The sequence below is a fragment of the Sylvia atricapilla genome, chromosome 6 (genome assembly GCF_009819655.1).
Source record: "Sylvia atricapilla isolate bSylAtr1 chromosome 6, bSylAtr1.pri, whole genome shotgun sequence".
Lineage (NCBI taxonomy): Eukaryota > Metazoa > Chordata > Aves > Passeriformes > Sylviidae > Sylvia > Sylvia atricapilla.
In genome coordinates, this window is record NC_089145.1 from 42,256,608 (window position 1) to 42,284,558 (window position 27,951).

A 27,951-nucleotide genomic window follows, 5' to 3' on the forward strand; every position below is an offset into this window, starting at 1 on the left:
ATACGTCCAACGTTAATTACCCAGTTATGTCCTGAAGGCAGGCTGGGAATGAATTTCAGGAAAAGAGATGTTTGTTTTGCGCGGGCGCCCACATCCCATATACTTTGAGTCCCGCGGAAACTGCCCCGCATCTCCGCCCGTGCCTGCGGCTGTAGGCAGCAAGCTGCGAGAAGAGACGGAGCTCACGGGTTTAAACCCCTGTGCCCCCGTTCCTCAGCGTCCCCCAACATGGAAAGCCTGACCAGCAACAAGCCCAGCGTCTATCCCCTGCTCCCGCCTCAGCTGAAGCCGTACAGCTGTTGCCCGAGCAGAGAAAGGGATTGGATTTCACAGGCTGTGTAATCTGCGACAGTGCTCTTTGCCTTGGGGATAGCGGCGAGCCTCACCCAGGCTCAGCCATCCCCTTTCTGCCCGTGAGGAACGCCCCGGTCGACATAGAAGGAAAATTGTTTGCTGAATTTCTGCACAGCCCTCCTTCCAATTGCTGGAGAGAGAGGGGGAGTGAGAAAGAGAGAGAGTTTAAGGCAGGCTCTGCACTGGTGTTCTGGGCTATTTCAACTTCAGGGCAACTTTAGAGAACTTCAGTTATTTTTGGTAAGTTCTTTTTTCTTAAAACCCAAACGTCTCTCTCTTTCTCTTTCTTTCTTTCTATGAAATCCCCGATGCAGATTGCAAACTTTTGCAGTAGATGATGGACTTTTTAAACACGCAGAGAGATGTGGGCGTGAACATTTTGCCTCCTTTGATACAGAAACGGGACTTTACAGTGGTAAAGACATAATGTTCCCAGCTGCTGTACTTGATCAGCGAAACCTGAAGATGCTGTGTGTTAAATGACACTGCTGGGGAAAAGCATGCCCAGAGCTTCAACCAAGGTGCATCTCACCTTGTAAAGGTGTAGAGGTAAAGGTGTAAACCTTTGCCTCTTTCTTGTGCATGGGAAGAGGAGAGATCACGGATGAACAAATGTGTTCACCGTGATAAAAAGTTCCTGATCCACATTTTTACACGGAGGGTTTCAACCTGTAAGCCTCCCAAAGCCTTCAGAGGGATGTTGGTTCTTGGTGTATACACACCCCTCCATTCAGTAATCTCTATTCCAGATCATGCATGTTGTTTTTCTTACTTCCTCTGTCTGTATACTTAACCCATCCGGAGGATCTCAAAGATAGCGAAACTCTTTTGTAGTGCAAAAAGCCAATCCAAATTATTGCAATGAATTGCAGGGTGCAAAGAGCAATTTTCTTAGAGTGAGGTTGATTTCTGATGAATATGAGTTTTCTGTTACTTGTTCTTCCCCTGGATACGTTTGGATTTTATAGTATCTCTGCTCTTATTATAAGAGGAATACTATTTGTATGGATATCTCAATAGATACTATTTGCAATATGTGTGTGTGTATATATATATGTGTATATATATATATATATATATATATAAAATATACTGACTTGGCATTAAGATCTCTGAATGTTTGTGGGATTTGAGACTAAGATTAACCTTGAAACATTCAAAAAACAGACCCATAACCTTGTCAGTGGAAGTTGGATCCTGGAAGTACTCACTGCAAGGCTGCTGCAGCTAGTTTGTAAAGTGCTAGGAAATACAGAGGGTAGAATAATTCTGTCCACCTGTCTAGGTTCATCCATGTACCCTGATATATTTCTGAATGTGTGAATACAGATGGTCAGAAGTAAAATTTATAACTGCAACCACCTGTAGAGAAAATGAAAATCCGTTCTCTCAAAGCTTCAATAGAAAAGAAAGAAAACATTACTCATGTGAGAGAAAAGACTGAAAATGATTGCTAAAACAAAAATAACCACTATTCTCTATAATTTATGACACAAAAGTTTGGAAGATGACTTGTAAGAGACAGAGTACTTAGCTTATGATCACCTGTTGCATGCATCAGGGAAAAGCTATAAGTATTGCTCTCTCTTTCTTTCACTATTAAAAAAAAAAAAAAAAAACCAAAAAAAAAAAAAACCAAAAAAAAAACTACAAGAAATTTTGCAGATCTAAGCAAATCAGAAGTAAAACAGCTTTCAACATGCAATTTACTTCCAAAATCTATCCTAACATAGATCAAAAATTCCAGCATAAAAAAAGTTTCAGATGTTTAACTGCACGGGAAAACCTATAACATCCCAGGATTTACTGGGGTTTATTAGCTCTGTTTAAAAACGATTAGTGTGACTGGAACTTTTAATTGCCGAAAACCTATAACAATGGAGTTAACAATAACTCTTCAGCAATAAACTGAGAACTATAAATCTGCTCCAGGCACTCCGCGGTGCTGACATGCTCCACGATGGCCATAGATTTTCTGTGCAAGCATGTAGATTTGTTAGCTAAAACTGCATTTTACTATCTTTGGTGTGGCACTCTCATAAAGTAAACTCCACTATTAGATTATGAGGCTTGTGTAAATCTCTGACTGAAGTCAGTTTGACTCTAGTCAGTGCTCATAAGCAATCCATGGGGGATGGCTGCCTTCCAAGCTCCTCTGCAGCGGGTGTTAATGTCTTTTCAGTCGGACGGGGCAGCGGTGACTTCTGGCAGGGGCTGGCCAGGGGTTTGGAGATGGCACGTATTCCCTGCTTTTAATTGTCTTGGACTCTCAATCCCTAGTCACAGAACTATGAGGTCAACGTGCCTCTATTTGCTTTTGGCTGTACTTGAAGCTCATCACTGAAACAAAATCCAGCAGTCTGTAGTGCTTGGTTGTTGGGAATAGCTGCAGTCTGAGTTAACCTCCTGTTGACTTCCCTGTGCTTGGACACACCTTTCTCCAGGAAGCAACGCCACAGACTTCACAGGCACTTCACTTAACGTTGTCATTGTGAGTGCAGGGAGCATCAGGGTCTTACTGAGATGTCATGCCTTACATGAAGCCACAGGAATGTGTATTTGAAGGTTTGAAGCTCCAGATATACTCTGAGCTTTGGGTTGTTTTTATTCCTCAAGTTCTCTACTTGGGCAAAAAAGTAAGTTCATCCTGTGCAAGTGTAAAACACTGAGGGGTTAAAATAAGATTTTTTTCCAGGATTCCTCACATTCAGAGACCTAAATAATTAGAATACAAGGCAGTGTATTTGAAAGGTGTGAAAGCTTATAATCGGAGTAAATATTTGAGTAAGTAGAGTCAATCTATTTTTTTTTTACATCTAGCTATTTCTGCATTCCATAGCGTTGCTTACATTTGGAAACAGCAAAATATGCCCTGAAAAAACCCAGGGTTTCCTCCTCTGGAGAAACATCCCATTGTGTTTGTGGGCTCTGTACTGCAGGTACAATCTGAACCAGAAAGGCTGAGAAAAGCCTCACCTTTGACCTTGTTGGGAGTGAGGAGGGGACCTGGCCCTCTGCAGCAGCACAGGCACACCCAGCGAGGGCAAGCACTTGCTCTCAGGCAGTTTTCCACATCCCTGACCCCCAGTGCACCAACAAACTGTTTTCCAACAGTTTGACAATGCCAGCCTTTCCTAACAACTGCTGCCTTGTCTGCTTCCCTTAGGTGTAACTTCCAGTCTGCCCAGCAGGCTTCTCCCTCCACAACCAAGGGGTGGAGCAGCGCTGAGCGGGGATTCAGCTCCCAGTGGAGTTAAGATTAAACCTGACCAAAACTAGTTTGCTATCTCTCCACATGCTCAAGGCAACATCCTTGTGGCAAGGAAGGTCTTTTGGATGAGCCACAGCTGTGCCTAGCCCCACTGTGGGAGGGTTATGCCTGCTCCAGGGAAAATTTTCTAAATCCACGTGTTTGCTCCTTTAGCTCCGGATTTTAGAGTCAAGGCTGGAATTCATTATTTTGTATTGGAAAACAAGACCTCAGGCTAGGAGAGGACCTTTCACGTACTAAATACTTCCTACCAACATGTTTACTTCCTGAAACGGGACTATAGGTAGCCAAATATCTGAAAGTAACCGCTGACTTATTGCAGAGAATAACTGCAGTTTTCTGTCAAAGAATGGGATGACCAAATGTGTAGCCCAGAGTGACTGAAACAAGTCAAAATATGCTAAGGGTGCTATGGCATGTAAGTAATAAACAGGCCAAGATAATTGATAGAGGACCCATCAGTAAGGGACAGCAGCTTTGCAAGGGAGAGAGTCCCAGGCCACATTAATGGCCCAAATCCTAACAAAAATTCCATGGAGTAGGAATGCAAGTGCCTGAAGAAGAGCAGGCACCAAGTCCACTTCATCTGCCTAGTAAAGATAGCAGTGTCTTCAGGGGGCAGAATTATCTGTTTTTCAGAAACACAAACAAGGAGATAAGGTTTATATGATTTCCAAGCTTGCTGATAAATGCTTGAGACTCCAAAGCCACAGGGACTGCTCTTCACTGCTGGGCAAATGTTGTTTCTTCTCTGTAGTTAAGAGAACAAACACCACTTGATTTTGATATCAGTGGTCTGTACCTGACTTTCATAGAGTCAGGGAAGCAGCTCTTATCCATGCAGCCCTCTGATTTTAAATGCCTTTTACCTAACCACTGACCTCCCAGTTCTCCCCCCTTGAACAGTGGTGCGTTTGCAACCTCATCCAGCCAGCACTGAAAAGCAAAGGTTTCAAGCTGCACTTACTTCTTCTCATATCCACAAGTCCTAGCTAGATAGTCTAATAAACTGTTATAGGTACAAAATACACCACCTTGAAGTACTCCACCTTGCACCTTGAAGTGCATCCTGAAAGCTCACACATTTTATTAGTCCAGGCATCCCCGCTTTTTTTCCTAGGATCCCCATACCAGCCATACGAAGCAAATGTTTCCACAGGTCCTCTCTTCATTTACTTGCTGTGGGGTTTGTTCCAGCTCCTGGACCTCTGACTGTCAGCCAGGCACAGTGCTTTACTTTTCCCTCAAATAAACATGCAGGAACTTTTCTTTCCCTTCCCTCATACGACTCTTTTTAATCCAAAGAATTTGCCTTAGCACTATTATTTGGAGGAGTGAATTCCAAAATGAGAATTTTAGCCTGAGTAGAAGAAACTCAAAGGAAATGCATGCAGGAGCAAAAATTATTAAAGTTAGCAAATGGGATAGTAACTTTTCCAGGAATGGCTTTAACTGGTGCTTGCATGGTATTCTGAAGGGGGAAAATGGCTCAGTGGGACTAGGCATCGTTATCTTGAAAATTAGTTAGAGATCAGCTTTTGGTGAACCTCAAAGAACTTAGCAGCATTCCCTCAGATCAGAAGATCAGATAAGATAAGCATCCAAAAGATTGGGTTTGATTTTTTATTTGCTTGAAAACTGAGCATGGCCATATTAGGTCAAAGGTTAGACTTTTTGATCTTGGAGGTCTTTTCCACATTTAAAGATTCTGTGACTCTGTGTGCGTGAGTTTACTGGAAGGTCTGTAAGATGAAGATCTGTAAAACTGTCATGAGAAAGTTGGTGGTTTCAATTGCTGATGTTTCCTCATATGAGCTTCCCCTACTCCTGCTTCTAAAATCAGCTGAAAGCAAATAATTTACAAGAACACAAAAATGTCATTAAACATTCCCCAAATATTTTCATATATGTCAGAACTGATCTGATTTATGCTTCAGTGAAAGGTTGCATTGATTTTTATATGAACTGTGTCCTCACGCTCCTTAAGGCTGACTTTTTCATATAATGGGCTTGATTATGAGAAAAAAATTGTTTGCAGAATGAATAGCTCAGCCAACTCAGTGCCTAAAGAGCGAGTAAGAGCCCATTTTGGAGGCAAACTGGGCATTTTCACATGAGAATGACTACGTGCAGCATTTGGGTTCATGGTGATGCCATTTTGCTACTCAGGCTTCCCAGGAACAGTGATGGGTGATATGTTCTTAGGCTTTGCTATCAGTATCCTTTCTGGGGGCACATCTCAGACTAGAAAATGATTGACTAATGTAAGTGGTGTAAAACAGATTTTTCACACACAGGTATTTATGAGGGGACATTCCAGTGATCAACTGAGCTGGATGGAGGCAGGGCCCCCACAGATCTGCTATGAAAGGAATAAATTTAGGAATGGCACTGTGATCTTATGTCTGTATTTGGATTATATGTTCACAGTGGATTTAACCACTGCTTCAGTCAGTCTAAAACCAATTTGTGAATGAAAGGGTTTGGATAGAGATAGCAGGAGAAATCATGGTTTTCTTCTTAAAATTATCCTTCCTTGGAGATTAAAAAGAAGCTTTTGGGTAACTGTACTGAGTTATGCCAGGAAAGCTCATCATAAAGATTAGTGCATTAACTATATAATTATAATGTATACATTGCATGCTTCACCAACCAAATATATAAACCTTATTTAGTCTAAATAAACCTTAAAGCGCATAGAATAAGCCTAGTACTTTCAGATAAGCTCAAGCATGAATGTAATCTCTCTTTATTATACCAGCTTTTTTCTTAGAAAGAAAACAGTGTGTTCAGCACATGTGACAACAAATCATCCCTGGGTCTCATGGTGAGGAGATCACAGCAGCCATCAGAACCCCTGAGGAGCCCAAGCAAACTGTCCACAGCAACATTTTCCTGGGAGCTCTGCCCAGTGCTTCCCCCTCCTTCTCTCCCTTTCTCACTTTGTCTGCTTTTCTACCGTGGATAGACAGCCCCAGTCCTGCAGAACTGCTCACATCTCAACACGTGGCCAGCCCCCGGCCATGGGACCCCTCCCAGAGACCTGGATCCTCATTTCCCTTCTGCTGCTGCTGAGCATAGCAGGACTAGGAGTGTGGGGGGTGTGTGGGTGCCTGAGATATCCTTGTTCAGAAGTCAGGCTGCTCAGAGGGTATTGGAAAATACAGCACCCCAGACTGGCAGGATCTCAGCAGCAGTAGGTAGGGAGAATCTGGCAGCAGGAATGTTATTTGGAGGGCAGCACTGTTTTGTCATTCTGGGGCCAGGATGAACAGGTACATGTGTCAGCAGCATTTAGTGCACATCAGTAAATTATGTCCTAGTCAACCTATGGGCTCCAGAGCACGTTGTCACACAAATTCAGAACTGCCACTCTCTCTTGATTAGGAAAATGCTGCAGTCCCTCTCTGTCAGCACAGAACCGTGGCTTTTCCAGGAGAGCAGTGCCTGGTACAGTGGCAGGGAAGGCTGTGGCAGGCAGGTGGCAGGCAGGTGGTTCTGCAGGTTGGGTATTTGCAGGCAGGCAGATGGTGCCCAGTGCAATGCTAGCAGGGGCATTTGGGGCACTCAGCACTTCAGGTGCTCCAGAACAGAGAAGGTGAAGCACCTGAGTCAGATTAACTTGTTGGATGTGGACCATAGTTGATGGCATGGCTTGGGTAGGAAAATCTGTGGGAAAAAAAATCTGACTTCTTATTTTCAGCTCAGAGGTTTTTTTCCAAAAATAAGTTTAAATTCATACAGCACCCACGAAGGAAGATTGTGACAGGCCCACCTTTCCGTCCTCTGCAGCTGGTACCTCTGGGATCAGCCTGCTTGGCAGAGGCAGTCTTGAGGGAAGACACCTTGGCAAAAAAGAGAGGAATGGCAGCAGGGGAGCCCACAGCACACCCCACCACAGCCTGCTGCCTCAGCAAGGCTGCCCAAAGGTGTCTGCAAACCTTGGGATGCAGTGATGGAGTCGCTGGAGCAGGGACAGAAGCAAATGGCACTGAAAGAACACCAGTGATTTTGGATTGTTTTTCAAGGGCACTGAGAAAGCAGCCAGCAGGGCCACACACAGACACATCCAGCCACACGCCAGTGAAAACCAGTGTGGGTGAGACAACCTCATGCAGCAAAATCCCCTCCTCGCCCATGTGGGCAACCACAGCATTTTCCAGCCCAGGAGAAACACCCTGTAGGAGTTGTATCAGCTGCTGTTGCCACAGAGCTGCGTTGCACATCAGCAACAAGACACACTGCAATGTGTTTGGGGTGTTTCTGCTGACCACTGACCCCACCATTCTCAGCTGTGCTTCATAAATTTATTTACCCTCCTGTGTGTCTGGGGCTTAGTGCTGGTTCACATCCAGTCCCTGCCTTGCTCTGAAAGATGGGGACTGGAGTCAGCATATCTCCACCCTGGCGTTTGATAGGGAAGTGGCGCTTTTGCAATGATCCCCCAAGTTGTGACATGCACTGAAAACTGGTCCTCTGCCAGCAGTCTTCTGTGCAGGGAGCTGCAGCTAAGCTCAGGTGCTGCATGAGCACCTCTCCACTACCACACTGTTATTTCATGGCCTGGACTGACAAAGTTTGGGCCCCATGACAGCACACACAGATACACCCCACGGGCCTGGGGCTTTCATTTGCACCAGAGCAAAGGGAGGGCAAAAGACCTATAAAAACCCATTATGAATGTTTCCCCTCCCCACAAATCCTCCTCTTTCAAATGCCCAGTAAAGGATGTAGAGGGAGGGAAAACCATCATCCTCTAATCCAAAACAGGAGCTGGCTGTCATACCAGCACAAACAGACGACGCCAACTCCTCCACTAACTCTGCTCTTGTGAGGAGACAGAGATGGACTGCGATAAGGTTTTGGCTTTCAGACACACTTGGAACCATGGGGAAGGCCAGCCAGAGCCTGTGCATTCAGGGGAAGGGAGCTGAGACTTGCTAAATCAGCACTGACAGATTGCAGCAAGGAGCAATGTCCTTGACCTGGCTGCAATAGCTCTGAGGAGCAGGAGTGAGAGCTTCCTGCTTCACAGGGACTTTGCAGACAGCAGTGTCCCTGGCAGGAGCACAGGCTCAAATCTGTAAAACTGACTATTGTTGCACAAAAGTGGCACAGCCCAGCCATGTTTGTCAAGACTTATTTTTGTCATTTATTGCTGCTGCAGTCTGAGGGCAGGTTAAGGTCCCCACTGTGTTAAGTGATATACAGTCTCCTGCCCAGGTGTCCCTCAGAGGATTTTGAAGGTTTGTGTCAAGCAAGTTGAGCAAAATGGAGGTGATAATAATGAGGAAATAGCAGAAACAGTTCTACAGAGAAAGAAGGAAGGCTTTTTTGGGCTGCATTTTTGTCTGTTTCATTGTCTAGAAGATCTCAGAAAATGTCGATTGTAATAAAGCCCCATTGGGTGGATCAAAGCTGTGGATGCAGTTATCCAGCACGTGGGTTCATGCAGAGTGCTCATGGTGGCACCTAAAACAAGAGCATGTAAGAAAACCATGAGCTCCTTGACCTTGCCATGTGTGGGATCTCCAGCTGCTCTTCTGCAGAGGAGCAGGACACTGCTGCTCTCTGACAGGAGACTTGAATGCAAAATCTGGAGGGCATTTGTTTTCCAGTCAAGAGAAATGAGAGAGTTAAGTGTTTCAGGCAACCTGCAGCTGCCAAGGTTTTGTTCCCACTGCCTCTTGAGTATTTGGGTGAGAGGAGGATACAACATGAAATGCTGCATTTCTTTTTAACTTCTGTCCGGCTCCCCTGAAGTCCCTTCAGTAGGCAGAGCAGCATATTGGAAGTGGAGTTATAGCAACAGCAGCACAATACCAACAATCCCTGCTGGATTTGTATGATCACAGGTAGGAAAAATGGAATGGCATTCACCTTGAGGGTGAGAAAACAGGCAAGTAAATGACTTTCAACATGCCTTTTCAGTTCTTCACATTTGGCAGAAAATGCATCTTACAAAAAAGGGGAAAAAAAAAAAGGAAGCTGCCAGGCTTCTTTACTACACACTGAGAACCTGAAAACAGCTTTGGGTCCAGAAAGCACAAATAGAGAGACCATTTCAAAATAGCTACCTCCTTCTCTGTGATTTAGCCCCAAAGCAATTGCTCTTCCCTTGGAGTGCCATAGTAGTGTGTTAACTGCTCAGAGACATGGACTTACCTTGGGCTGATAGCAGAAAGGATATTTTGCTGACAGGACATGCCAAATTCAATGGAAATGAGATTTATATTGCTTTTGGAAAATATATGAACATAGCCTACCACACAGACATCATAGATAGCTTAATGAGCAAATTTTAAATATTTGGGCATTCTGTTCACAAAATAAATTGATGGGAAATTAATGTTAATTAGCTATCAATCTTTTGGCAGATCTGAGTGTGTTCAATGAAAGAAACATCCTGATAGACTTTTGTACCTTTCAACAAAATCAAAAGGTATAGAGACTTGTCTTAATTTTATACTTACAAAAAGCATGCTGTAGCTTTTTTTTTTTTTTTTTTTTTTTTTTTTTTTAATAGTAGTAGATCAGTTTGTTCACTGCTTGGTTAAGTTGCTGTCATGGTTTAACCCCAGATGTCAGCTGAGGCCCACAGAGCCATTCACTCATTCCCTCCCTCAGTGGGATGGGGAGAGAATAGGAAAAGTTAAAAAGCTCATGGGCTGAGATAAGAACAGTTTAATAGGTAAAACAATCCACACACAAAAACAAAGCAAAACAGGGAATTAATTCACTGCTTCCCATTGGCAGGCAGGTGTTCAGCCATCCCCAGGAAATCAGGACTCCATCACAGGCATTGTGGAAGACAAATGCCATGACTCTGAATGTGTCCTTCCCCTCCTCCTTCTTTCCCCAGCATTATATGCTGAGCAGATGCCATATGGTCTGGAATATCCTTTGGGTCGGTTGGGGTCAGCTGTCCCAGCTGTGTCCTCTCCCAGCTCCTTTTGCACCCCCACTCTGCTTAATGGTGGGGTTGCTGTGAGGAGCAGAAAAAGCCTTTACTCTGTGGAAGCACTGCTCAGCAATAACAAAAACATCCCTGAATTATCAACACTGTTTCCAGCACAAATCCAAAACACAGCCCCATACCAGCTACTATGAAAAAAATTAACTCTACATCAGCCAAAGCCATCACAGTTACAAAAAATTGTGGTTTTGTAATTAGTGGTTCTTTGCAGAGTCATGAAATATATGTATGTATATACAGTTCATATCTATATAAAAGTAGTATGTGCTTAAATGAGTTTTGCACTGATAGGCTACTTGGCAAAGAAATCACTTTTAGTTGTCCATTAGGGCTGGATTCAATAGAAATGTTGGCTGACTTTACTGCAAGCCTTGGAAACCATTGGAGTATTCAAGGCTTAGGCAGTCAGATGCCTGCTTTAATTTCTATTGACAAAGGAAAAGGAGGGATGAGTAAATGTAAAACATTTCCTTCCAGCATTGAGCTAAGAGAGGCAGCATGGTGCAGGGAGGAGGTGGAATCCAGGACATCTGGGTTGTATTTATTGCTGCCTCTGCTGCCAACTCACTTTGTGACTTTGAGCTAGTAATGTTCGGTGTTGGGTTTTTTTTGGTTGGTGGTTTTTTTTTTTTTTTTTTTTTTTTTTTTTGGTTGGTTTTTTTTTTTGGGGGGGGGGGGTTGGGGGTTTTTTGGGGGGTTTTTGTTTGTTTGTTTGTTTGGTTTGTTTTGTTTTTTCACTTTGCTATCTTATTTCCTGCAAGGTGGGGAGAGCACCCAGTTTCACATGGTGCTTTGGGAAGGTGGAGGGGCTTCCTTGGTGACCATGACCAAGATGCTGCAGTTGCCAATCTGGCAGATTTATATGTGCCAGGCAGTGCTGCCTGTGTGATAGAGGGTGCAAGGGAGGAGAGAGCCCTTTGAGAGCCCAAAGATGAAGATGTTCATGAAGCAGCACCATGCATAACCCTCAGCCCTGTACAGCACCCGCATAAACATGTGTCCATAGGTACCATACTGCTTACCAAAGTAACCAGTGCCTCCTACTGCTCATCACAAAGTAATTTGGAGCTGAATTTGGGTTGGCAACATCTACCTATGATCTCCTACTTCATTTTCTACGGCACTCCAAGGGAAGAGCAATTGCTTTGGGGCTAAATCACAGAGGAGGTGACTATTCTGAAATGGTCTCTGTATTTGTGCTTTCTGGACCCAAAGCTGTTTTCAGGTTCTCAGTGTGGAGTAAAGAAGCCTGACAGCTTCCTTTTTTTTCCCCCTTTTTCGTAAGATGTGTTTTCTGCCAAATGTGAAGAACTGAAAAAGCATGTTGAAAGCCAAGAGAGAGTCATATATGGCCCTCTGCATGCCACCACGTCTGTAGTCCAGCAATGATACTTGGGCTATTGCTGGAAAATTTCTGCCTCTTATCTGCCTTTGTTTCACACTTTATACAGCACTTTTGTCTTAGTGCTGCTTGCTGTACCCACCGATGGAGCTCATGGCTGATCTACAAAATGCTTGCATTTTTTTGCTCAAAGCATTTATTCTAACAAGGTTGCAGGTGTGATTGCTGTGAGCAGTGATGTGTGCTCTGCTGGGTTTTGCAAGATGAAATCAAAGCTGACCTCAGCCCATATCACAGTCTGAATTACAAGATGAATGCAATGTAACATGCCACGTATCAGTTTCAATGAGGCCAAGTGATGTCTTGCTTGAGTAGGCACAGAATGAAATCTCAGTACTTCAGGATTTGATCCTGTGAGATTAAATTATCTGTAGGTATCATGTAAGTCCTGCTGAGTTTTGTAAGCTTCCATTTATTGCTGTGTCTTGATGATCCTACTGGTGGGTCAAGATGTCTTTCATGAAACCTTTTGGAAATACCTGGAACACGAGAGCTTGGGGAGACTTATCTCTCCACAAAGTTGTACATGAACTCAAGACTCTGTTGAGTATCATACAGATGATGGAAGAAGTTGTCAGGAATAGTGATAATAGTGTACCTTTATGCGCTGTACAAATCTGAGAATAAAGATGCAATATTCAAGTACAGAGACAGAGTGATTAAAATCAACAGAAAGCATTGATGGAGATTGATCTGATCTCTGCACTCTACTGCAATATTCCCCCTCCTTTTTTTTTTTAACTGTGAAGGGAAATATTATGAAGACTAACAGGGTAACAAGAGTGTAAATTTTGCCTGACGTACTGTAGCTTTGTTGTAAGCCATCCTAATTTAGGTGTCACTTCAACTGCATTGATTTTCTCTCCTCTGCAGGGTACATAATGTATTCTTCTTCTCACAGTAACATATTTGGCAACTAGAATCAGTCAGTTGAACTGGGGTGTAGACACCTGGCTCCAGCCTCTGGCTGGTTGGGTAATGCAGTCACATCACCTCTCTGTCTCTGTCTCCCCCACTGTCCAGCCCCTTTGGTTTTCTCTGTTAGTTTAACAAAAAGCCCTCGGGGGCCAGCATTGTTCTCCATTGTATATTTGTACAGCATAATGAGGTGTCAGTGTTGGGACAGGCTCTTGGAAACTACTAAAGCATAAATGGTAATAGAAATTAATTAAGTGAATACCCATGTCCTAGGTGTCAAGGCACGGTGTAAAAATTATCTCCAGTAAAGTGGTCTGAGTGTTTTAAAGTGTGATACAAAGCTTTTCCAGGTTTCAGAGGCTCAAATCCATTACTTAGCACACAGCCAGGACTTCCTGCAAAGTTCTCTAGTCCTGCACAGACCACTTTGTGATGTGAAGTGAAAGCTTGATTTGAATTGCCGTAGGTTAAAGGCGGTTATTCCCACAGTTCCCATTTCCTAATGTTTTCCACTTAAAATGTTCTTCTCTTTTAATGTTCACGGTAACTCGTGCCAAAAAAGGTGTTTCCTATCATGTTCTCCTCACGTTGTGTGTTGTGGTTTAGGGATTTTTTTTTTTTTATTCTAAATGTTTAATCCCCAGAGAGCTAAGGTTAGTCATAAGCATGCTTTTGGCTATCAGATTCATGTGTGGTTTGCTATAGCAACAAACAAAAGCATTAGTCAGAAACTGGCATGAAGTTATAAACACATATTTTTTTTGTGATATTACCCAGAGTTAGCTGAATTTATCTGGTACACTGTTGCCACACAACTGCATTGTATTTAGACTATAATCTTGGTTGAACAGGAACCTCATAGAAAACCCAAATAATACATTATAGAGAAATAAGCAAGTCTGTTAACTGATGTTGACTGAATATCACTGGCAAATTCAGCTGAACACCTTCAGGACACACATTTAGACCAGAGGCTAAAATCTGAATCTATATTTACAGAATGAGAGGAAATTTTTCATTAAAAAAAAAAAAATCTTGCTTTGCCTTTCTGTTTTCACCTCCATAATTCTACTGCAGCAAAATGATTAGAGGTGGGTGTTACTAGATTGCAGTAGATGGTTTCAGTTCACTGCCAGCACACTTGGAACACATCATGTGCAGCATGACAGGGAGGGTGAGCATTGGTGAGGACAGGCTCTGTCTGGCTGTGCCTCCACAGCACTGGGAAGGTGCAGTTTGTGCAAAGCTGGTGTCTATCCATCTGGGATAGACACTATCTGGTCTGGGCGCAGGAGAAGTGGCTTGTGCAGCAAGTACTGGCTTCCCTGGGGAGTTGGTTGGGTTTGTGAGGCATTCACTGAAATCCCACAGCTACACAGCTACCAGTCCCTGAGCCAGCTAGTTTGAAGGTTGCCCTGAAGGCTCTGCAGAAGTGGTGATTTTTGCCTAGGCAGAGTAGGCACATTCCTGCTTTATTCCAACCATTTGTCTTCTCTTCCCTGCACCTTTTCAGGAACATGAGCCCTGCTCTGTTTTGACAGCTGCATTTAATAAAAAACATATGCATGAAAAATGTGTTTTCTAGTATCCCTGAGCTGGCACTGCTCTGCAAGGAGAACTTAAACTTCCCTAGAAATTGTTCAGATACATTTTCAGATCCCTCCCTTTGAACATGTATGTGTGAAGTGGTCATGACCTTCCCTGCTGCAGAGGTGTGCAGAGTAACATAGCTGTAATATCCACACCTGTCCAAGTGATAAGAGTAACAAATCCATCAGAACCTTCTTGTACCAACCAGTCTACAAGTTGTTCACAGGGCCAGTGGTTCCAGCTGCAGAGGATAAACCTGCAGCAACATGTACTTTGCACATGTGTGCTTGAGCCCTCCGAGAATTGGTTTTAGAAGCTCAGGGATCAGGAACAAGACCTAGCATTGGCCAAGCTGTGTTCCAAAAACAAAAAGCTCTTTCCCTGAACCAAACCCATAGCAATAGGACATGCCCCAGGAGATCCTACATATAAACCCTCACTCTGTGCTTTGCTTAGTGTTGTTGAAACTGGGTCCTACACACTTGAAACTTTGGCCCAGGTGTATTTTCAAAACCTTTTGAGATAATTTTTCCAGGTAGATTTCCCTGATGTAGAAGTGTAGAAGGACCTGTTTTTCAGTTAGCAGGACTTCAGGAGGCTTTGAGCAACCTCGTCTAGTGAAAGGTGTCTCTGCCCATGGCAGAGGGGTTAGAAGGAGATGACTTTAAGGTCTTTTCTAAACCATTCCGTGATTCTGTGATTCTGTGACTTACTCTGGCCTTATGTGTGGATTTGTCTTTGCCCTTTTCCCATCTGTCTCCTTTTGCATCAAGCCCTGCACTTGATTTCTCTAAAACTAGAAGAGTTCTAGGTATTCGTCTTCTAACATCAGCAGAGTGCTTTTCTTTACTCTCTTTTGGTCAAATGTGGGCAGATCTTCTTCATAAGTGTTCAAAGTGGGATTAAGTAGTGTTCAAAGTATTTGCAATGAAGAAAGAAACAAATTCTGCCCTCATTGTAGTTGCAGAATTCTGTCAACACTGCCCCAACACCACTATATAAAGCAAATATTTCAGTCTCTGCTAAAAGCTTATTAACGTCTCAGTCCATGAAGGACTTTGAGACTGCAGTATTTAAAGATGTCACGGTAAGATGGTGGTGGAGACTTTTGTTTTAGACAGGATAATTTCATGGTAGCAATCATTCCCCTTTTCTGGCAATATTGACTGTAAGCTGTGCATAGTGCAAGGAATACAAATCCACCTCCCTTAGGAGAGAGCAGTGGTCTCTGCTGAGAGCAGAGCTCACAGAGAGCTGAACCACTGCTCAGACAGCAGAGTCCTCACAGGGACTATTGGATCAGGCAGGGTGCAAGAGAGCACAGGTACTAAAACACCATTTTTTAAAAATATTCTTTGCAAAGATGTGCAGAAAGCCCTACAGATGGCAGAAGGGCATCTCCAGGTGCTTCCCATTCTTTCCTTTTGCTCAAACTCTTCAGTTCCACAAATCAAGGTGGTCATTGCTATTCTTCAGAGTGGGGACAAGCCACTGGATTGTCCTCCTGTTGCACAGATTTAAATGACTCTGAAGAATCCACCTTGCAGCAGATCTCAAAAACTGTATCTGAAGCCCCGGGATCTTCCTTTCCCTTATACTTTGTATTGGTAAAAAGCTGTTTTATTTCAGTGGAACTCTTGATCTGGCTGAAGAGCAAAATGTAATTTACTCTCCCTTATGCATTAGTCTGAATCCAGCACAGCTGTTCATCAAAAAACCAACTTACCATGTGCCTTCAAAAAGAATGCATCCTGTTTTAACTGAATTAGAAAATACTTAACCTGAGTGTGAACAGACCATTATAATAAAGTTATTCATTTCCATTAGATACCATTATTTTTGTATTACAGAGAAGCTCTGGATGTTTGGAAGTGTTATGAATCAGCGTTAGGGTTGATAATCAAATCCAAGAAATAGTCCTCTTAGTTCTTTCAAACAACTCCACCCATCTCAATTCATTCATGGATGAACAACACTACAGTTACTTTCTCACTATTTTAGTCTTTTAACCAGGAAGAAATCCAGAACTGCAGTAATGAGTCTTTTAAGAAATGGTTACTCCCTATCGTTTATACTAGTGTCTGTGAAACCTAAAACTGAACCTATTTCCTTAACTCAACTGTGTTTTTCTCTAATCTATTAAGCAAGCATTTTGATTTGTTATTTTTGGGTGCTAGGAGGTACAGAAATGGAAAATCAGTACTGAACCATTTAAAAACCACATGCAAAGATTCAATTTCATTTTTTTCAAAGATATAAAGCAACAGAAGTTTGCCAGCATCAGTTTTTCCTTTTGTAAATTAATATGCACTTTAAATTCCAATGCTTTTCAGTCTTATATATTTTTTTCTAATTTCAAACAATGAAGATTAAGTTAACAGATTTAATTTGTAAAAGAAGACATATTAAATTACCCGTTCAGAAAATCCTGGGGCAAGGTATACATCTGTTAGGGAAAGGTGTTCAAAAAAGAGGTAAAAACCAATGGGCTGAAATCAAGAGACGACTTTTTCAAAAAGAGTTTGGTATGTGACTGATTAAGTTATTTTGAAATCTGACCTTTTTGTGACTGAAACCCAAGTTTATAGTCCATTTATTCAGATTTGAATTACACTGATGTGGGAAGAACTAAGCTAATTTATTTATTTATCTGACTCAATGGATTAGTTTATCTGTAAATGAGATTTTACACTTTTGTAAACCCACAATCTGCATCCAGAAATTCTCTCTAATTTTAAAGAGAATCTCCTACCACACAAAAACAAGGAAAAGTGAGCTGTGCCAAATGCTATTTTGCTACTATCAGTGTTTATTGACAGAAAAGATTTTTATCTTAACAAAGTGAGAGAACTGTTAACTTTATCTTTGATGTGAAATATTTTCCCATAATAATTTTCTGTCACCTTTATCCAGTATCTCTTGTATTACATATACATTAAGGAATTTAAAAGCTTAAAAAATATTTTCTTCTGTGGTGATTTACATCCAAACAAGTTGCCCAGGGAATTTTCTCTCGAACTGAAAACCTGTTTACAAAAGCAGATATTTATATAAAATCCCCCATAGAAGGTTGTGGGAAAACTGCAAGGTTTGTTTCTGCATTCCTGTTTTGAGAGGGGCTGTGCCCAGCATACCAAAGAGATGGCCAAAGTAGCATCACTCCATTAATATTGTTGCATCTGGGCACTTAATTGTGCACTGAATTTTATCAGTGGGGTAAGGAGAAGTAAAAATCTTCTGGACCATAAGAACCTTAAGACCATATGGATCATAATACAAACTCTTTCTCTCTATATATGTATGTATGTATGTGTCTATATTTATCTCTACAAAAATTTTTACTGAGCATTGATTCTGATGAGGTCTTTTTCAAGCAAAGGGTTTGAAGAGCATTTTTAGCAGTTTGGGCCAAAAAGTCTGTTTCTAATTTGGAGTGGTAAGTGCCATTTATACAAAGCCTGCATCAGTTTCTTTGGGCTTTTTGCAAAATGTTACCAATTCCTCTATTCTTATTCATATCTTAAGACCTATTCTGACAGAACAAATGTGCTTTCTACCAAAACCACCAAGGATTAGCATCTTTCTGCAGCGTGTCAGTACTGGGCTACCTTAAGAGACAGCTTGGGGTTACAACCACTTCTTCTTAAGAAATACTGACTCTGTGGCCAGAGAAATTGAGTCTCCAGGACTGCCAATCAAGTTTATGCAGGCAGAGAGATAGTTTTCCATAAATGCATTCATTTGATTCATTTATAAATCTGAGCAGGGCTGTGCTTTGGCAGTGGAACAGGCAATCTGCTCTGGTAGAAGCCTGAATTTTTGGAAGGGTGAATCAGAGAGGGGAAGGAATGTGGCAAAGTTAATTTCTGTGATCTTTGTGGGCCTTATCTGCAATAGGCACCCACATGCCCATGCTTCTAGACAAGTCATGGTAAGAGCTTAGTTCACAGCTATCTAACAGGGAAGATGGCAGGAATCAACTCCTTGCACTGAGGGGAAGGCAGAGGTGCTGTGCATTCCCTTCCCAAGTCTAGTCTGTTGTATAGGTGAAGGGGTCTCTTTCAGAGGGGAGAAAACTGCAAGATGCCTAATCAATATACTGGATAACCAAATAGCTGCAGAGTAGTTCCCACTAGGGTTTCTGAAGCTGGTAAGCAAGTGAGAGCTCTTCATTTGCAACATGTTCCTGAAACCCTTCTTAAAACTCAGTTCATCCAGATGGGCAGTGACACTCCAGGAAATTTTATTTGGGCATCCATACAAGAATTTACAGCACGGTAGCAAATAAACTGCAAGTAAAACCAGTATATCCCAGAGATAAAACTGTTGAGAGTCCCAGGATACAAAACTGTTGAGGATCAGAGAGGATTAGACCAGTCTTTATTGCTTTATTTGGCTGTGAATTGCTAACTCACTTTCTGTCAAAAAGGGTGGTAAGTAATCTTGGTTCAGTCCAGGAGTTTGGGCACACATAGCAACAATTGCTAAAAAGCGATTCCCTTCTTTTAGCATCTTTGTGAGAACAGGCCCTGCTATCCTGGAAAAGTCATAATTGATAATTATCAGAGAGGGTCCTGATTCACTACATTATCACAATATTATGCAACAAAACACTGTAGGAATTCTTGCAGGAAGTAAAGCACAGACTAGAAACCCATTCTGTCACATAAAACCTGAGAGAGAAGAAAATTCCTGCCTAAGACATGCAAGACAGACACAGGGCAGGAAGATACACTTACCCTCCATGCAAACAGATTAAAACTAGAGATGATACAAAACCTGTGCTTCTGAGACAGGACCATGGCCTAGGGGAAACTACCAAACCTCTGGCTGTCTGCTGGGTACCATAAGTATTTCTCCAGCTACCTTTTTCACTCTGCCACTTGTAGCTGTCTTTTAGCTAGGAAGAGAAGGGAAGGACCAGGAGAGTCAAATACAGCTATCGACCACTGCTGTCTGCTTTTGCTGTCTCTTTCGGACATCACTCTATTCATGTTCTTGCAATAAACTTTGGTTAAGAGCTTATTTTCAAACTCTCTGTTACTCGTAGGAAACATTATTCTGTTTCAGTGGTGAAATACCAGACTAATGAAATAGTTCAGTTAATATTTTATCCTTGTAGCAGAAGAGTTATATGGATCTGGCCAAACTACGTTTCCTATATAGCAAAGTAACCAATAAATGATGATAGCTAGATGAAGGTCATTAACTCAGGATCTGGGAAATTTCAGTTTGACAGCTAGAGAAAAAAAAGTCCCCTGTGCTTTTCATGTTAAAATATGACTCAAGCTGAGAAGGTCTGTGCAGAGCCTCACCGGAGTGATTTATTTTCATGCTCTGAATTGTTCTATGGTTTCTATTATCTTTACCATTAGAGGAAAAGTAGACCACTGTAAGAATCAAGAACTTCTTTCTGATCAGCCTTCCTAAAGGTTTTGCTCCTATTCTGAAGTGTGAGCAGGAATGCTTTTAATACTTTTAAATCTGTGGGCAGAGCTTATCAATAAACACACACTCATGGGAAAACCATTCACTCTTCTTTTCATCTGAGGGCTGTTAGTTTCTGTTTTTATGGTAGTGTTTATATCAACTCTTAGTTCCCAGTGCTCTTACACATCTTTCCTGATATTTTCTACAACCTGTAGAAAATGCTCTGTAAAATCCTACAGAGCTCAGTTTGGTCTGCAAGGAACCTTAATTCTCGAGACATTTCCCTGCTTGGACGTACTTTGCAGAGCAGAGTACTGTTCCTTTTGATAAAAATAAGTGTTAACTTTATGGACAGTCCTCTGGCTGGGCAAAGGAGACTCATGATTGTAACTCACATATATATAATGTCTTCGAAAGGTTTTGAGATGAAATGATTTGAAGGCTTTTAATGAAGTACTCTAACAGCCAACAAGGGCAGCTTAACATACCAAGGCAATGAATCAAAACATCTTGTTCATGCCTTGAATGGAAGGAAACTATTCACACACGTTGGTTATTTGGGAGTAGCTGCTCCTTTAGCACGACTGTGCTACAAGCCCCTGCTTTGGGCTCCCAGGTCTGAGCTACATTCATCACAGCTCAAGTATGCAGCCCAGGGACAGAGTGCAGCCAAGGGGCATTGCCAAACCAGTGCAAAACAAAGGCGGGAGTGTAGTTTGAACACCGGCCCAGCTGGTTCTGATAGCATCCCGCTGATAATAAGGCCTGTTAAACTCCTTCAGCAGCAAAATCTTTATCTTCATTCCACAGAGTAGTCCTTTGTCTTCATCCTACAGAAATTTCAGGGCTTGGTGGGGAGGGTCCCACTCCCAGCACAGAGCAGAGGGGAAACATTAAAGGCGCGGTGCTGATCCCCCTCACTTTAACACCTTTTCCGAGGCAGAACGCTGCTTTTCCCGTGCGGCAGCCGCTCTGTTCGGAGCTGACGAGCTGGTTCTTCTAGGTGGAGCTGCTGGGTGCCCCCGCTGTCTCGCTGGCAGCGGTTCAAGTGAAGTAACACGGCATTCCTGCGATGGAGGGCTGGGAGAGGCAGCTCTCTCCGTGACAGAGTGCCCGCATCTCCCCATGGCCATGGATCCTGCCCAGATACAGTGACAGCCGCAGCATTCCTGCTGCGCTCCGGCCGTGCCCCAGAGCCCTGCCCAGCAGTTGTTGTAACTCTGTCCGTGGGATCTTGCGGGACAATGGAATGAATCCAGGTCTCTGGAATGCACTAGGAAATATCTGTAGGAGATGAAACTCTTGATTTTTTTTTTTTTTTTTTTTTCCCCCTGCTGGTTTTCCCCAGCATCATGGGAGCTGTTGGTTGGAAATGCCACAAGCCTCGAGGTCTTGGTCGAGCCTACAGAGACTCTGCAAGAGCCTGTGCTGTAAACCCGTGGTTTAAACCTCATGGCAGCTTCCTTCAGGAACACAGCACATGCACAACAAGGTTTATTTGCAGACACTTTCAGATTCTTATCTTTGCAGCTGATGCTTGCAGGATCGTTTTCCTCCAGCATTGCTGGCTTGGGAGTCAGGTGAACTTACCTATCTGAAAAAGTGCTCTTGAGAGGCCAAGATGAATGCCAGGCATGTGCATAGTGTTCCTGTTATCAAGTGCTTTCCTGAACTGGGACCCACGATTTAAAATATTCTAACTATTCTAAGTATTCCCTATTTCAACCCTAAGAAGTGAATCAGAAGGGGCTGCGGGACTTCACGGCAGCTCTGCTCAGGCGGCTGTGAGAGCTCTGAGGGGGGAAAAGGAATCCCAGTAATTGCGATACCTGCAAGAGAGGGAGAACAAGCAGCAGCGGGAAAAGGCAAGCACACCATCCATCTGGAGAGAGAGATGTGGTTTTAAAAACAAAAGACTCACGGAAGAAGTGCATTAGCAGTTTCCAGCCATTCATGCATGAGGAATAACAGCCCCATGACAGGGGTGCCTGAGGGCAGAGGGACAGACAGACCTGCAGGTACAGGGACTGATGGCTGCAGGAGGAGAGGTTTGGCACAGGAGCCAGCTGAAGCTGCCCATGACAGCAGCCATGCACATCTTTGTTTACAACAAGCCGTAAGCCCATGAGGGAGCACCATGAAAACTGCTGACCTACATGTATGAATTCTTTAGTGGGTCAAACACAGTGCCAGCCGCGACAATGACACTAAATTATTACTGCTGTTGTTTGTCTTGCAATTATTCATTCCTCCTTCTCCTTATTAATAACACAAATGAGGTTATGTGTCCAGAGTGTGCTTTGCACTGTCAGAAAAGACCTGATCTAAAGATGCCCCATCCCTGCCCACATGTCAAGACATAAGTTTTCTAACTGGCTATGGACTCAGAGTTATTTCTACAATACTGCATAAACAGGACTGTTAGTTTCTTGTCACAGCTTAGAAATGGTAACTAGCAAATGCCAAAATCCTCATAAAGAAAAGGCACAGCTTGTGACCTTAAATAAGTGAGTGAGCAAAGCATAAAACTTTTCACCTGTGGAGAGATATTTATCATGGATCAGGTTTCTGGCTTTTAAGAGAAACTATTTGTTGAAGTAATGTTGAAGTTGATGCAAGGAAAAGTAATATGCTTAAATACAAGAGCAGATTGCTTACATTCACTATTAATATAATTTTAGTTATATACAACTTTAGTACAAAAACTTAAAAAGCAAAAAGCCCAAATCTAAAAATTGCAGAGAAAGGGCTGTAGTCTGGAAGAAGAGAAGCTAGGATGATCAGTAAAAGACATTATTGTTTCTTTTATTAACATCTCTGGTATTCTCATGTACTGTTTTATTTTATTTTAATGTATACAGATCACAGGAATTTTATATGCCAGTGTTCCAATTAAAACTAGCTTTCTCTTTATACAATACATTAAAGCACATTTCATTTAAATTCAATGACACTGTCATACTTGGAATTCATTATATTATATCAAATGTGATTTTGGAGACTGCTGCCCACTGAATGTGAATACCAAAAAAAATAACCTGTTTTTATTTTCTCCTTCTGGTTTTGCCCAAAATAGTCCATCTGGGCTGCTAGGCTAAAGATAAAATAATTTTTTAAAAATTGCATTTCAAAAAGCAGATACACATTTCAGTCATATGATATGAAAATGAACCAGCCTATATAACTCCTACTGCTTACTTTCAAAAAATTCCCTTGTTCTGAAGTCAGTCCAGTGGCTATTAGAAGTAGTCACTGATGTAAATTCCATCTTGTTTATGAAAACATTTTGAACAAAGCATTGATTGTCCAGGGTCCATAAAAAAAAGTTAAAATCTATAAAATGTTGGCATCACTACTATTCAGGGCATGAGAATGACATGCATATAAATCATAGTTTATTGGCACAGGGTTTTCTACTCAGAAAGAAGGCTTTGCTGAAAACGTACTGTAATGCCCCTCTTTTATAGATTTCTTTTGAAAGTATTCTGAATCAGGAAATAATCAGAAGCAAATCTTAGTCTACAGTAGGAATCAAGGCCACAACAAGTCTTTTATGACATGGGCTAACTGTCGTAGAGGGGCAGCCTAGGCAGAGTTTGGGGAAATCAGGGTGGATGGAAAAGCCTCAGTGTGAAGCTTTGGGAGGGAAGGTCATCTGTGTGTCTGATGCCCCCGCCTACAATCTCACCCATGTCTCTGTTAGCCCTGGGGACAGTAATATATGTAGGTTGATTTTTTTAGGAAAAGGCCCTACTATCACAGATTAGGAGATGTACTGTACTTGTATTGCTCCAGTTCCAAACAACTCAAGTGTCACTGAAGTTACATTAGAGCAAAGCAAGACAAATTGCATTGGACCAGCCTAAGACGTCTCACAGATGATTCTTTCCTGATTCTTTTCCAGTAGGAAAATTATTGGCAGCCACCAGGGATCAATGCTGTTAAGTGCTGCACTGAAGAGCAAGCACTCCAGCAATCCAAGCAATTTTCTGTTAAGTCATTCTACTGGACTGCAGAGATTGTGGGTGGGATTCTCCCAAGTGAAAAATATGGCAATGCCACAAGACTAAGTCCTTACTGTTTCTTGGAATTTTAGTAACAGCCATAAAATTTACTGTTGGCACCTGAATCTTTAGAAGCACTAGGCAAATCAAACAATCAAGCATCCTGAAGCTCTTCTCCTCATATGATGCTTATTAAAATATATTTGATGAATTGCTTCATAAATGGATTCCAGAATTTTCAAGCAGAAATGCTTGAAGTCAGGTTCATAAATCCATGTCTAAATTTTTTAACAAGGTTATGCTAATTTTTCAAATTTCTTGAGCTCCTGAAGACTGCAAATGCTAGAGCTTTTGAAAAAAAAAATCACACAATATTTCAAGCAGATCTTTACTCTTAGTTAAAATGTGAATTAAGACCATTTTCTAGAATTTCCTAGGATTGTCCATTGTAGGTGTCAGCACTAGTGCTGTGAAGATTAAAGGAGGAATGGTCTTGCAGCCCTGATGTGTTCTGGGTTGATCCTAATTCCCTGGAGTTGGAATACTGCAGGAGAGCTGACCATGATTCTGTACATATGGCTAATGTGGATTACCTTCTATTTTATCAAGTTTGGAAGCTTGACCCACAGACTGTTATGGACTATTCCCACTGGAAGCACATTATTTCCATTAATCTTAACAAAGTGGTCCATCACTGGTGCATAACTCTTTCAAAACTTTGCCTGTACTATATAATTTAATTTTCAAAAAATCAAGGAAAAAATTAAATGTAGGAGATCAGAAAACTATGAGGAATGACCAACGAAACCCCAGCCACTTTAACAAGAACTTGGCAATATGTGTAAGTCAGTGATTGCAGACATGACTAAGTCGTGCCATCTTGTCTGCACACACAGTGTGTAACATCCAGAAATCTTGTGTTCCAGCCCAAGGATTCTCCATTTAAAACAGACAATGAGTTGCACAGTTCTTCTTGTAAATTGTTTTCTCTAGTTTCTGAGCATATTTTTAAGCCAGAGGATCTGTTTAGAAGAGCCAAAACTATGTATAGTAATGGCAGTTGCAAAACTGAGTGTCGGGGAGCTAGACAGCCTGATGGCTTGGAAAAAATGAGCATGGAGACAGGAAAGAGACATAGTTATTGGGACAAGGACTTGTGCATGTGAATAGCTGGTGCGTTATGGAAAATGTAGTTCAGCCACACTGTCCTCTACTGGCTAAACCTGGATCTCTGAAAACATGTTCTAATTCATGTTGTTTTCTTTCTTTGGTCTTTTCTTTTCTTTTCTTTTTTTCTTTCTTTTCTTTTCTTTTCTTTTCTTTTCTTTTCTTTTCTTTTCTTTTCTTTTCTTTTCTTTCTTCTCTTTTAATTTCTCTACTTTTCTTTTCTTTTCTTTTTTTCTTTTCTTTTCTTTTCTTTTCTTTTCTTTTCTTTTCTTTTCTTTTCTTTTCTTTCTTTTCTTTTCTTTTCTTTTCTTCTTCTCTTCTCTTCTCTTCTCTTCTCTTCTCTTCTCTTCTCTTCTCTTCTCTTCTCTTCTCTTCTCTCTCTTCTCTTCTTCTTCTCTTCTCTTCTCTCTCTTCTCTTCTCTTCTCTTCTCTTCTCTTCTCTTTTTCTTTTCTTTGTTTCCTTCTCTTCAATAAAAAGAGAATCACATTTTCAGACAGCCCATCTCCTTCACCTCATCTCTGTCCGCCCTCAATACTTTTAAAAACTAAGAAAACAGAGTCTTTATGACTATCAAGGTTCATGATGTTTACTCTCCTGTTATTAAGACCTTTGTCAGAAGTGAGGAAGAGTTTCAATATGGAGAATTTTAATCAATTCATTTTATTGTGAATTAGCAAACTGTTAATTACTGATTCTGATACTTTAAAGAATAAAACAGCTCAGGGAAAAATATTCTAGATTTCCTTTGTACTCCTCTCCTTTCCCTTTTTCTGGTCTCCAGTTCCTCCAAGCCTTCTTTGTGGGCTGCACTCAGTCCCTTTGGAAAGGTGGGGGCTGGTGCAGGAGACAGGGGTCAGCAGATGGTCACTTCTTCTCTTTTTCCAAAGATATAGAAATATCCAGAAAGGTAGAAGTCTTTGTGAAGGAGAAAAATCCTCAGATTGGAGAAAATTTAGAACTAGAAGTTAGCCAGATGATAACCCCTGTCCATGGCTAGGAGGGAGAATTAGATGATCTTTAAGGTCCCTTCCAAGACAAACCATTCTCTGATGCTCAGAATCTAAATTAAGGCAGGCCTTTTCACTGGCCTGTGCACATCCCTTGCCGTGATGGTCCAGGGGGTTTCAGCTTGCTAACTGACTGCTCTGTGCTCTGTGTGGATCCTGCAGTCACCAACAACCTGTGTGCTTCTTTCAGGTTCTGGACGACAGCTGAGACCAGCTGAGCCCCCAGGAGATGCTGATGCCGATGCAGATGCAGAGGATGAAGATTCTGTGAGTTTTTTAGAGCTGAATTTTTCTGTGATGACAGTTTGGCAAAATGGGATCTTAAATATTTTGTTTATAGCTGGGTCTTGCTGGTGATTTTTCTTCCCATTAAAAATGTTATATTTCAGTTTGGGATTGTCCTGCCAGCTCGGTAAGGTGTTTCAGTGTAAGGCATCTGCTCTTTGCCATGGTTCATTGGTATAAGTTTACTACCAAGACTTAGCAAACTATTACACGGCTGTTAACTGCAGTAACTTTTTTTTAAAGATTAAGACAGTTTAGGTTCCCTATTGTCTGACTGCAGAAGGAAGAATGCCAAGTGCTTGTCAGCAGAAATTCCTGCTGGGATTTTTCCATGGTTTGCTTGCATATAGAAGGCAATAAAGATTGACGCCATTGGATCCAAAGTTTAGGTGTGCAAATAGAGAAGGGAAGGGTTGTTTTTCTTTAAATCATTACTAATTGATCTGTTTTCAGTCTCTTCAGTCTGTAGATGCATACAATACATAAAAAAAAATCAAAATAAGCATATCACTGGTTTTTGTCTCTCAGAACTCTGTCCCTTGTGGTTTTGAGTGTTTTAACATGAGAACTGTGTTTGTTCTAGACCTAAAAAAAGAGTTACTGGTTATTTTTTATCCACCATCACTAATGAAAGATTTTTACTTAGGAGGACACTATGCAGAACTAGAGAAACACTCCTGAAAAAATGAGTCACTCTTTAATGGTGGATGTTCCTTTACCACCTCTCATGTCTTTTCCACAGGTTAACGAAGTGGCAGTAGAAGACATTCGTCCAAGGCCGCAGGGATCCTCTCCAGTTTATGAGTATCCCATAGAAGAAGACTATTTAAAGGCAAGTCACTGAATTTTCTTGTAGGCATGGCATTATCAAGTTGATTCACGAGGCTTTAGCTCCCACAAGTAGCACAGAGTCACATGTCATAGAATGAGACACTGTTGCTGCCATATTGTCTTCCTGTCCCTACCAAAATTGCATCTGTGTTCATTGATGGTTTTATTCTGTGCTGGACTTGCTGACCATGTTCTTGTTTCTCGGCAAGAAAATGCATTTGACTTAATTCTGTGAAGGATACGAGGCAGAGAGCATAAAGAAATTACAGTGTTTTTCCTGTTAAAATATCCAATTGGCTTGGATCTAACTAATAAGTATTTCAAAAATTACGTGTACCTCTTGGTTATTCAAAGTTAGGGATTTAATTACTACTGCCATGTTAAGTAGGCAACAGTTTGAAATTCATGCTGAAGTTGAATAAGTAAAAAAAAAAAGTATGTTTACGAAATTGAAAGCATGAACAATGTGCTACATTAGGACACAGAAAATCTTTCAATATCTTAAGACATTTGGTCTCTGACATTCATTTAATGCAAATTTTGGTACAATGAAGGGAGGCCTTGGCATCTAATTTACTACTGGGAATAGTATTGTTACAGGTTGTACATGGCACGTGATTCTGATTCTGCTCTGTTGCCATTAAAGTCAGCCTCAATTCTTACTCTAAACCAGGAATTTTAACTGACTTTCGTTGTTCTTAAGAACACCATGACT

The 27,951-nt window shown here is 41.7% G+C and overlaps 1 long non-coding RNA gene across 1 annotated transcript; it reads left to right on the forward strand.

Moving 5' to 3' along the window:
* Nucleotides 1-224: 224 nt before the first annotated feature.
* LOC136363216 (uncharacterized) lies at nucleotides 225-27,249 on the forward strand. The gene is made up of 3 exons (XR_010743930.1): nucleotides 225-594; nucleotides 26,311-26,387; nucleotides 27,148-27,249. It is a non-coding gene; the product is annotated as an uncharacterized lncRNA (long non-coding RNA).
* Nucleotides 27,250-27,951: the final 702 nt, after the last annotated feature.